Source organism: Eschrichtius robustus, chromosome 8 (assembly GCF_028021215.1).
Source record: "Eschrichtius robustus isolate mEscRob2 chromosome 8, mEscRob2.pri, whole genome shotgun sequence".
Lineage (NCBI taxonomy): Eukaryota > Metazoa > Chordata > Mammalia > Artiodactyla > Eschrichtiidae > Eschrichtius > Eschrichtius robustus.
This window is the reverse complement of record NC_090831.1, coordinates 9,294,722-9,304,661: the sequence shown is the minus strand read 5'-3', so window position 1 is coordinate 9,304,661 and position 9,940 is coordinate 9,294,722. Positions and strand designations below refer to the sequence as shown.

The window sequence follows — 9,940 nt, the reverse complement described above, 5'->3', positions numbered from 1 at the left end:
AGATAAATAGCTGACTTCTCATCAGAAGCAATGGAGAACAGAAGGTGGAGGGTGACATATTCAAAATACTGAATGGAAAAAACTGTCTAATAAGAATCCTATGTCCTGCAAAACTATCTTTCAAAATAAGGGCCAAATAAAAACATTCCCAGGTAAACAAAGACTGAGAAAAGTCCTTGCTAGCATACATACTATAAAAAAATACTACAATAAGTTCTGGATGGAAGGAAGCAATACCAAACAGTAACTCCATCCATGTGAAAAAATAAATGTACCAGTAATGGTGTTTAAGTAGGTAATTATAAAAGCCAGTGCAAATAAAAAGTTGATTTAAAAAATCTCTTAACTGATTTAAAAGACAATTACACAAAACAATAATTATAAAGTTGTTCTGTTGGCCTTATATAAATATGTAAATTTATGACAATAATAGCACAAAAGAGAAGACAAGGAATGGAAATAAATTGGAACAAGGAAATGAAACCAAAGCGTAATATGGATCCACAGGAAGAAATTAAGAGTAGTGGAAAGTTAATCTAAGAGATTCTAAAATGCATTTTCTCCTTCTTCCTTAAAAACTTAAAAAATATAAGATTATTATAGTAACAATAATAATAATTATAATAACACTGTATTGTTAAGTTTATGTCATATATAGACGTGCTATAGATGACAATAATAGCATAAAGTGGGGGAAGGGAATAAAGCAATGTTGGAGAAAAGTTTCTATATTTTACTGGAATTAAGGCACTATTAATATGAAGTAAATTGTCTTAAATCAGGATACATATTGAAATCCATGCAGCAATCATTAAGAAAATAACTCAAACATCGTAGTAAAAAATTCACTAAAAGAATTAAAATGCACCGTAGGAAAACATGTTTAATACAAAAGAAAGTAATAAAGGAGAAAGAATAAAAAAGACATGAGATATACACAAAACAAATAGCAAATGGAATATGTAGATCCAATCATACCAATAATAACATTAAATGTGGATAGACACACCATGCAAAAGACAGAAACTGTCATAGTAGACAGTTAATAAGATCCAATTATATGCTGTCTATAAGAGACATGTACTGACATTCAAGGACACCAGCAGGTTAAAAATAAAAGTATGGAAAAAAGATGTATCGTGCAAACAACAACGAGACAGTTGGAGTGTCTGTAGAATTATCAGGCAAAATAGGTCTTGAGACAAAGGGTCATTTTGTAATCATATAAGGGAAAATTCATCAGGAAGGCAGAATAGTTATAAATATATATGCATTAATAACAAAACCCCAAAATATAATAAGTAAAACCCCACAGAATTCAAGGGAAAACAATACACAATTCAGCAATAATATTTGGAGACTTCAGTACCCCTCTCTCAGTAATGGAGAGAGCAACTAGACAGAAAATCAAGGATGTAGAAGATTCGTACAACACTATTGACAAACTTGACCCAACTGACCTCTATAGAACACTTCCCCTAACCACAGGAGAACACACTTTCCTCTCAAGCACACATGGACTCTTCTTGAGGAAAGGCCATGTCTAGGCCATAAAACAATTGGGAAGCAGTTGCAGGACCAGCTGCTGCTTCATACCAGTGAGGTAAATCAACAGACCATCACCAACAAAGTGAGTGTGGAGGTCCCAAAACGTACAAAGATTCTGCAGTTTTCCTTCTATACTACTCCTTGGAGTTTCTGAGCTCAGGGAAGACCTAAGACCTTCCTTTAAAGGATCTCCAACTACTTAAATCAGATCCACCCATAATAATCTTCCTTTTGATTAAATGTCAATTGACTAATTGACTCTAATTACTTCTGCAAGATTCCTTCACAGCAGCAATTACAATGTATTTGATTGAATAACGGAGAGAAGGTGCATGTATGCTACAAAATGGCATTTTCCTCCCTATGTCCTCCAATCACAAGGGACTATCCCTTGCAGTATGCGGTAGCCAGAAAGGTACTGGAAAGGGCATTCTAGGGAATGTAGTATAGGACGTAAAGGCATTCAATTAATAATTAAAAATCTTCCCACAAAGAAAAACCTAGACCCAGATGGCTTCATTGTCGAATTCTACCAAACATTTAGACTATAAATACTGTTAATTCTTTACAAACTCCTCCAGGAAATAGGAGAGGAGGGAATACTTCCCAACTCATTCTATGAGGCCAGTTATTACTCTGATACCAAAGCCAGACAGAGACATCACAAGAAAAGAAAACTCAGACCAACATCCCTTGGGAATATAGATACAAAAATCCTCAAAAAATATTGGCAAACCAAATCAAGAAATGTATAAAAAGGATTATACACATGATCAAATGGAATTCATTCCAGGAATTCAAGGTTGATTTAACAGCTGAAAATCCATTAGTACAGAATACTAACAGTACAAAAACCATGATATAGACAGAAAAAGCATTTGACAAAATCCAACACCCATTTATGATACAAACTTTGGACTACCTAGGAATAGAAAAAAACTTCTTCAACTAGATACAGGGCATTTATGAAAAACTAATAGCTAGTGTCATCTTTAAATGTGAAAGGCTACATATTTTCTTCCTAAGATCAGAAAAAGGCAAGGACATCCAATCACACCACTTTTATTCAACATTGGAAGTTCTAGCTAGTGCATTAAGGCAAAAAAAGGAATAAAAGGCATTAAAATTGAAAAGGAAGAAGTAAAACCGTCTTTATTCACAGATGATATGATCTCAGATGTGTAAATCCTAAGTAATCCATACACACACACAAACCTACATGAACTAAAAAACAGCTTCAGCAAGATTGCAGGATATAAATCAATATACAACATTCAACTGTATTTCTGCATACTAGCAATAAACAATCTTAAATGAAATTAAGAAAACAATTCCATTTATAATAAATACTTAGGAATAAAATTTAAAAAGAAAGTATAAAACATACACCGAAAATTATAAACACTGTTGAGAGAAATTAAGATCAAAATAAATGGGAAGATGCTTACGTTCATGAATTAGAATTGTTAAGCTATTGTTAAGATATTATAAGCAATATTATTAAGATGACAATTCTTCCCCAACTGACCTATAGTTTCCACACAAATCCTATGACATCCTAGCAGTTTTTCTTGCAGAAGTGAACAAGCAAATGCTCAGAATAGCCAGTCTTGAAAAAGAGAAACAAAATTGGAGGACCTATATATAGGTTTATATAGGAATATAAAAAGAACTCTTACAACTTAGTAAAAATAAAATAAATAACGCAGCAAATGGGCAAAAATTTGAACAGACATTTCACCAAAGAAGGTATGTAAATAGCTGCTGAAAAGATGCGCAACATCATTAGGGAAATGAAAATATAAACCACGAGATCCAATTACATAACCACTAGTATGGCTAAAAAAAAACAACAACAGATAATAACAAGTGTTGTAATAACAAGTGACAAGGATGTGGAGAAAGTGAAAGCCTCATACTTTTTTTTTTTTTTATGCAACAAATTTTATTTAGCATAGTCAGTCCCAACATTCAGCACAAAAAGAGTTTACAGAGGATAGAAAGTGCATTAATAAAAGCCAGTCTTTACCAAAAGAAAACAGAAAATATATTATTGATTCAAAATATTTTACACTTGAATGATAAACTGCAATAACTTATTCTGGGCACCTACTGATGTAAGAGAAAGGAAGAGAAGAAAATAATGCTTTAGGAGTGCTCAATCTCCAGCTGGTATCACAGGAGTCAGCAGAGGTCACTGAGACCGGCAGTCTTTCTTGCTTCCTGCATTAATGCCCTCAGCTGGAACTGTTTACAGGACAGAAGACATACATGCTTCAGGAAGACGTCCAGGTCTATTACTCCCCGCCTCAAGGCTTCTCCCAGGTAAAAGATAGTGTCTTCAATAGCATTTTCCTCTGCATACAGATTTAGGATCTGTTTGTATAGTGGGGCTGTGGGAATGATAACTTCATCAATATCATTGTTTTCAGATTCATTTTCCATTTTCTCCAGAGTAGAACTGAGTTCTTCATCCTTCTTTCTCAAAAGTTCCATGTTTTTATCAACCTCAGCTACTTCTTGATCTAAACAGATCACCATCTCTTCCAGTTTCTGGTGACCTTTTTTCAGGTCTTCTTCTGCTCGTTTCAAGGCATTGAGCTCTGCCTGGGCACGAGCCATTTCTTCCTTCATCCGCCATCTCAGTTTGTCACTGACTGCTGAGATGAGGGAGGCTCGGATAGCGTGTCCTCGCTGATTGTGCCAACCCTACTGGGACCAACAGTGGTCACAGGAGGCTGGGAAGGGTACTGGGAACTTGTTGTGACAGGATACTGACCTCCAGGTGGGTAAGGACAGCCTGGGTAACCACTGGGGTTGGGAGGGTATCCGGATGGGTATGCAGAAATTCCACTTGGCATGCCTGGCACGTAGGAAGTATTTGGTGGCCCTGTTGCCTGGGATGGTGCATAGGATGCTGAAATAGTAGGACGAGAAAAGACTGGAGGTTCTTCTCCAAACACTACAATCATGACTTGAATAAGCCCCAATGAGTCTGACTGTGAGTGTTTCCATTCATGTAGATAAGGAAGATATATCTTCCCGTTAGCATCCACATGCTTTCCTGTTTTAATAGTCATTGAACTAGTAGGCTTAACAAAACAGATAGGGGGATTATATGGGTATGTGTCCAGCAGCCAGAGGCATATTGGATTATTTATATGTATACCTCTATAAGGCACAGGAATTGTTCCAGTGAGGTTCATTAGCTCCCTGGAACTGCCATCATTAAAAACATACAAATCCAATACAGGTTTGAGATCTTTGTATAAAGTGATAACACTGACAGTTTCACGTACAGTTAGGTCTCTGTATTTGAACTTGGACACCATTTTCTTGAGCTGGCTCTCTGACCCTGCCATGGTGGCCGCCTCATGACTCCCGTCCCCGCAGGCAGAGGATCAGCCGCTCCGGGGTCGCCCCACACAATCGCACACCCAAGCCTCATACATTTTTTGGCAGGGATGTAAAATGGTGCAGCCCCTTTGGAAAACAGTCTGGCAGTTCCTTAAAATGCTAAACATACATTTACCGTATGACCCAGAAATTTCACTCCTAAAGATCTCCCTGAGAGAAACAAAGTCAGGATCATACCGGCATTAGCCATAATAGTCAAAAAGTGGAAACCATCGCAATGTCCACCAACTAGAGAATGGAGAAACAAAGTGTAGTCTGTTCCTACAATGGAATGCTTTTAAAAGGAATGAAGTATATATGCTACAATGTGGATGAGCCTCAAAAACATGATAGTAAGTAAAAGTAGCCAGAAGTAAAAGACCACTTATTTTATGATTCCATTCCTATGAAATGTCCGTAACAGGGAACTCTATGGAGACAGAAAGTAGACTAGTGGTTCCCCAGGGCTGCACTGGAACCTGGAATTGACTATAATTAGGCATGAGAGACCTTCTGAGGTTGATGGAAATGTTCTAAAATTAGATTGTGGTGATGGTTGTAAAGCTCTGCAAATTTACTAAAAATCATTACAGTTTACACTTGCAATAGGTGAATTTTGGGAATTCTCTGGCAGTTCAGTGGTGAGAACTCTGTGCTTCCACTGCAGGGGGTACGGGTTCGATCCCTGGTCGGGGATCTACCACTTGTTGTGCAGCGTGGCCAAAAAAAAAAAAAAATTCCAAAATAAACTTTATGGTTTGTAAATTATGATTTAATAAAGTTGTTTTTAAGAAAGAATCTTTGTGTCACCAATGTACTGCACAGTGAGCCTTCTTAAACGGCTGTTTGCCTGCAAAGGCTGTCTTCATGTCTCCTAGTTCCCACAACACGACATCTCAGGAAGATCTCACGGCCTGAAGAATCTCTGTAAAGTGATTAGGGCTCACTCTCTGATGTGAAAATCCCATTGAGTCTACACCGAAACTTCAACCTGATATCCAGTCCGGAGTCCCCTCCCTCCACACTGCCCTGAGATGTCCCCTGGCACCTGCTTTGGGGAAGGGGGCATGGTTTCTCTGGCTGGCTTCCTGCAGGGCTCTAAGGTGCCTTTTCTTCCTGGCGTGTTGGGAGCATGGAAAAAGGAGGCAGACAACCCTCCGTGACTGGTGGACTTGTCCAAGCCACGTGAGGAGGCTTCAAGACGACTACTCACCGGAACCGGGTGCCAATGAGGGAGCGGAGACAGGAGAAGTTTGCATGGTGCTATGAGCGCCAGGGTCAGACCGAGGCCCCTGGGGGCTTCCCCAAAGTGGCTATAGATGAGTCGGTCAGCGCATTAACTTTTTATTGGGGTTATTTCTTCAGACCGATATTATTTCAGGGAGAACAAGTGCTTTTTGGCTAACTAATCTGGAGCCCTGAATGTCTAACTGTGCCTACGGCTCCTGGCGCCGTCACCTGCGGTGGGACGCCTGCAGCCCACGTGGGTACGCGTGGAGCCCGGGGGGCCAGCCAGGGTCACCGGGGCTGGCAGGAGAGACGGGTGCTCTGGGGTCCTGTGGAAAGCCCACCCTCTCACTTCCCACAGTCAGATGGAGGTGAAGGTAGGTGTGTTTGTCTCCTTGTGGGCGTGACGGGAGGACAGAGCCCGTCGGGGACACCGGCTGTCCTGACTGGTGGAAGGGGTGCTGGGATGCATGTGGGGTCCGCGTGGGGAGGGGCTCCTGCTGGGTCCAGCACCATCTGGACAGGGGTCCTGGGATGCCCTCAGGGGCAGTCAGGGTCCATATTTAGCTGAGCAGAGTGGGGTGGGGGTGCCTGGGCCCCTGAAGCTGTCCGGGGTGGGAGGTCACTGGGGCTGCCCCGGGGTCAGCACAGACACCTTGAGCCTGTGTTCCCCCTCCTCTGTCTGAGGCCCGTGCCCCCCGGGGAGGGGGTGGAGTTCACAGGCTAAAGAGGGAAAAGGAGAGTGCCAGTTTTTTGTTCTTTGGGACCGAGGGAGGGGGCTGGTTGGAAGTCTCCATCCTGACACTGGAAAGACCGCCAACACTGGCCTGGTTTGGGCAAATGCGGGACCTCAGAGCCCTTCTGGCCTCGCCACCTCCCACCTGCGGCTGGGGCCTCTTGCTCGTCAGCTCTCTGCTGTGGCTGGTCCCGCCTCCTCCTGTTCACTGAAGGACTCCTGGAACACAGCCTCACTGCCCCAGCCACACCTAAGGCCAGGCTGCCCTGGGGGCGGGGGTGGGGAGCGGGACACGGGCCAGGCAGCATTATTCCCATTTCACAGATGGGCCAACTGAGGCTCAGGTGGAGCTGGGCTCTAGGCTTCCTCTCCCACCTTGGGGCCCCGGGGGCGAGGAGAGAAGAAGCAGGTGGAGCCGCACAAGTTCACTGGGGCCTCTGTGGACGAGTGGGGCAGCCGGCAGGCCCCGCCTGGCTGTGGTGATGTTCGTAGCTAGCAGCTCTGTTATTGCCATGACTGTTGTTGTTTTGCAAGATGGCCTGAGGGATCTCTCGTGACCAGCCCTGCAGCCCGCACACCCTCTGGGGTGGGGCTGAGAGGGGCTGAAATGCAAAGCTGTGAGAGCCTCTGGTCCATCCTCCACGAAGCCCCGTCACCAGCACAGAGCAGGGCTGCTGAGAAGCCTTCCCCATGGATGAGATCTGCAGCGAATATGTTTTACTTTCAAAAGCACAGACTATTTCCAGACCGGACATTCTGGCCTATTTGAAAAGTGTTTCAATTACTTTCCGGCTGTGAGAACACCCTGAGCAGTCTCCTGGATCCCAGCAATTGGCTTCCATCTTCATTTAAAAACCCAAGCAACAGGGTAGACCCTGCACTTCTGCTACACAGGTGGAGAATGTCCCTTTAATCCATTTTTGTAGCAGCAAACATAGCGCTCCGGGTCCCCACGACTGGTGGCTTGGCCCTGGGCAGGCCTCAGCCACGCCGCTCACCTCGGCCACCTCTCAGCCAAGCAGCGTCTGGGTCAGAGGGGCTGGCTCTGTGCCCGATGCTATCCCCGCTTGGCTTTACCAGAGACGTCATATTTAACTGAGGATGTCGAATGTATGCACACATAATGGTAATGCCGGGATGCCCAAAACTGCTGGGTTGGGGGGAAGCCCAGAGATGTGGAGGATTCTTGTCTCACGTGTGGGTGGGAGAAAGGAGGGGAGCCCTGGAGCTGGACCGTGGACGAGCCAATATGAAGGGAGGGGGCGCTGGGTGAAGAGGCAGGACCAGAAGACATGGCCCCTCAGGTCGTCGGGCGAAGGCCGTGAGCTGGGTCTAGCCCGCTGGTCCTCACGGGAGGGCATGCGGTGTCTGGTGACCCTCCATTCTCTTCTGCTCACTGGTCACGTGGGGCAAGATCTGCCCAGCAAATCAGCCAGGCGTGATGCCGGATGCACCGGCTGCTTCAGACAGCAGGTGAGCTGCCCACCTGGCCTGGGTGCGGCTGAGATGCTAGCTCTGCCCCGCCCACTCCCGCGGCCCTCCCCTCACTCCACTTGCCCTCCGGCCAAAGAGCCACCTTGTGCCCTGAATGTCAGGAAGTGGTGGGTGTGCAAGCCTGTGGTTCCCAGTGTGGATGCTTCACCCGCCCGCCCTGTGGGAAGCTTGCTTGGCTGAGGCTACCGGCTGGGGCGGTGTCGAGGGAGGGACCGCCCCCGCTCCACCCAAACCCGCTAGGCAAGCCAGCACTGCAGACCCTCCCTGCTCTGGACGAGCTCAGAGACCTACCCAGCTGGCTTCATCCCGCGGCAGCCGGGGCCCAGCTCACACACCCAAAGAAGCACATGGCTCCAGGCACAGACATCGCCGATGTTCCTTAAGTGGGCTCAATTGACCTTTTTTCACAAAACACTGGAAAATGTAAATAAGATAGCCTGATTTTAAACTGAGGCCATATGGCATTTTAATGGCCCTCATCCACACACACACACACACACACACACACACACGACGGCCATTTCCAACTACTGAGTATTACTGAAATGGTGATTCATGGCTTGAGAAATATGAACATTTGAATCATAAGCAATTTATGCTTTAAACACAGTCATTGTGGTACGTGTGTTTGGTACTCAGCCTCGTCGGGGAAAACAAACGTAGCTGCACATTTCATTAGGGACAGCGTGTCTGGAAAAACAGAAGGTGGTCTGTGCCAGAAAATGCTTGTGGAGGAGGCCCTCTCTAACCGTCTCCTGTCTCACCCCTCACTTCACCCACGAGGAACGCGGTAGCCGCGGCAGGACCCGGCTAACTCGAATGCCTGTGGCAATGGCAGAGCGGTTAGTGCAAGGAGCGCACTAGCGACCGGTGTTAACACCCTCTCCCCACGTTGCAACAGAGGTGGGAATAAGGCTCAGGAAAGCTTCCCTAAGCCCTGCCCACGTGGCGGAGAGACCAGCCTACTCGGCAGGGGTGGGTGCGTGAGCCTCGTTCCCAAACCACAAGTGCCCAGAAGAGCTGGAATTGGCCGTCTGGGGAGTTAGGCCACTGCCTCTCCTTTCTGTCCACAGGACAGAACCTCCCACCTAAAAACAGGCCCAGTCAGGGGTGGTGGGGTGAGGGCTCTGCATGGGTGCATTTGCACTAAATCAGGGAAACAGCAGCTGCGTCCTGTGTGCCAGCCACATCTGCACCTCCAACATCTGTGTCACTGAGAGGGGGTCCTCCTCAAAGGACCCTGCCCACGACGGGAAGAGTCAAAGGCAAGGCCAGTGGATGGACCGCAAACCGCGTTATTGACTGGCCTTCGGGGGAGAAGCACGTTTCTGGAGATGGCTGAGAATCTTTACGTGTTTATCCTTTTTTAAAAACTTTATTTATTTATTTTTGGCTGCGTTGGGTCTTTGTTGCTGCGCGTGGGCTTTCTCCAGTTGTGGCGAGCGGGGGCTACTCTTCGTTGCGGTGCATGAGCTCTAGGCGCCAGGGCTTCAGTAGGTCCGGCGCACGGGCTTAGTCGCTCCGCGGCATGTGGGATCT

At 45.7% G+C, this 9,940-nt stretch overlaps 1 pseudogene; it reads right to left on the bottom strand.

Moving 5' to 3' along the window:
- Positions 1-3,506: 3,506 nt before the first annotated feature.
- Positions 3,507-4,910, bottom strand: LOC137768418 (tumor susceptibility gene 101 protein pseudogene; annotated as a pseudogene).
- Between the last annotated feature and the right edge of the window lie 5,030 nt (positions 4,911-9,940).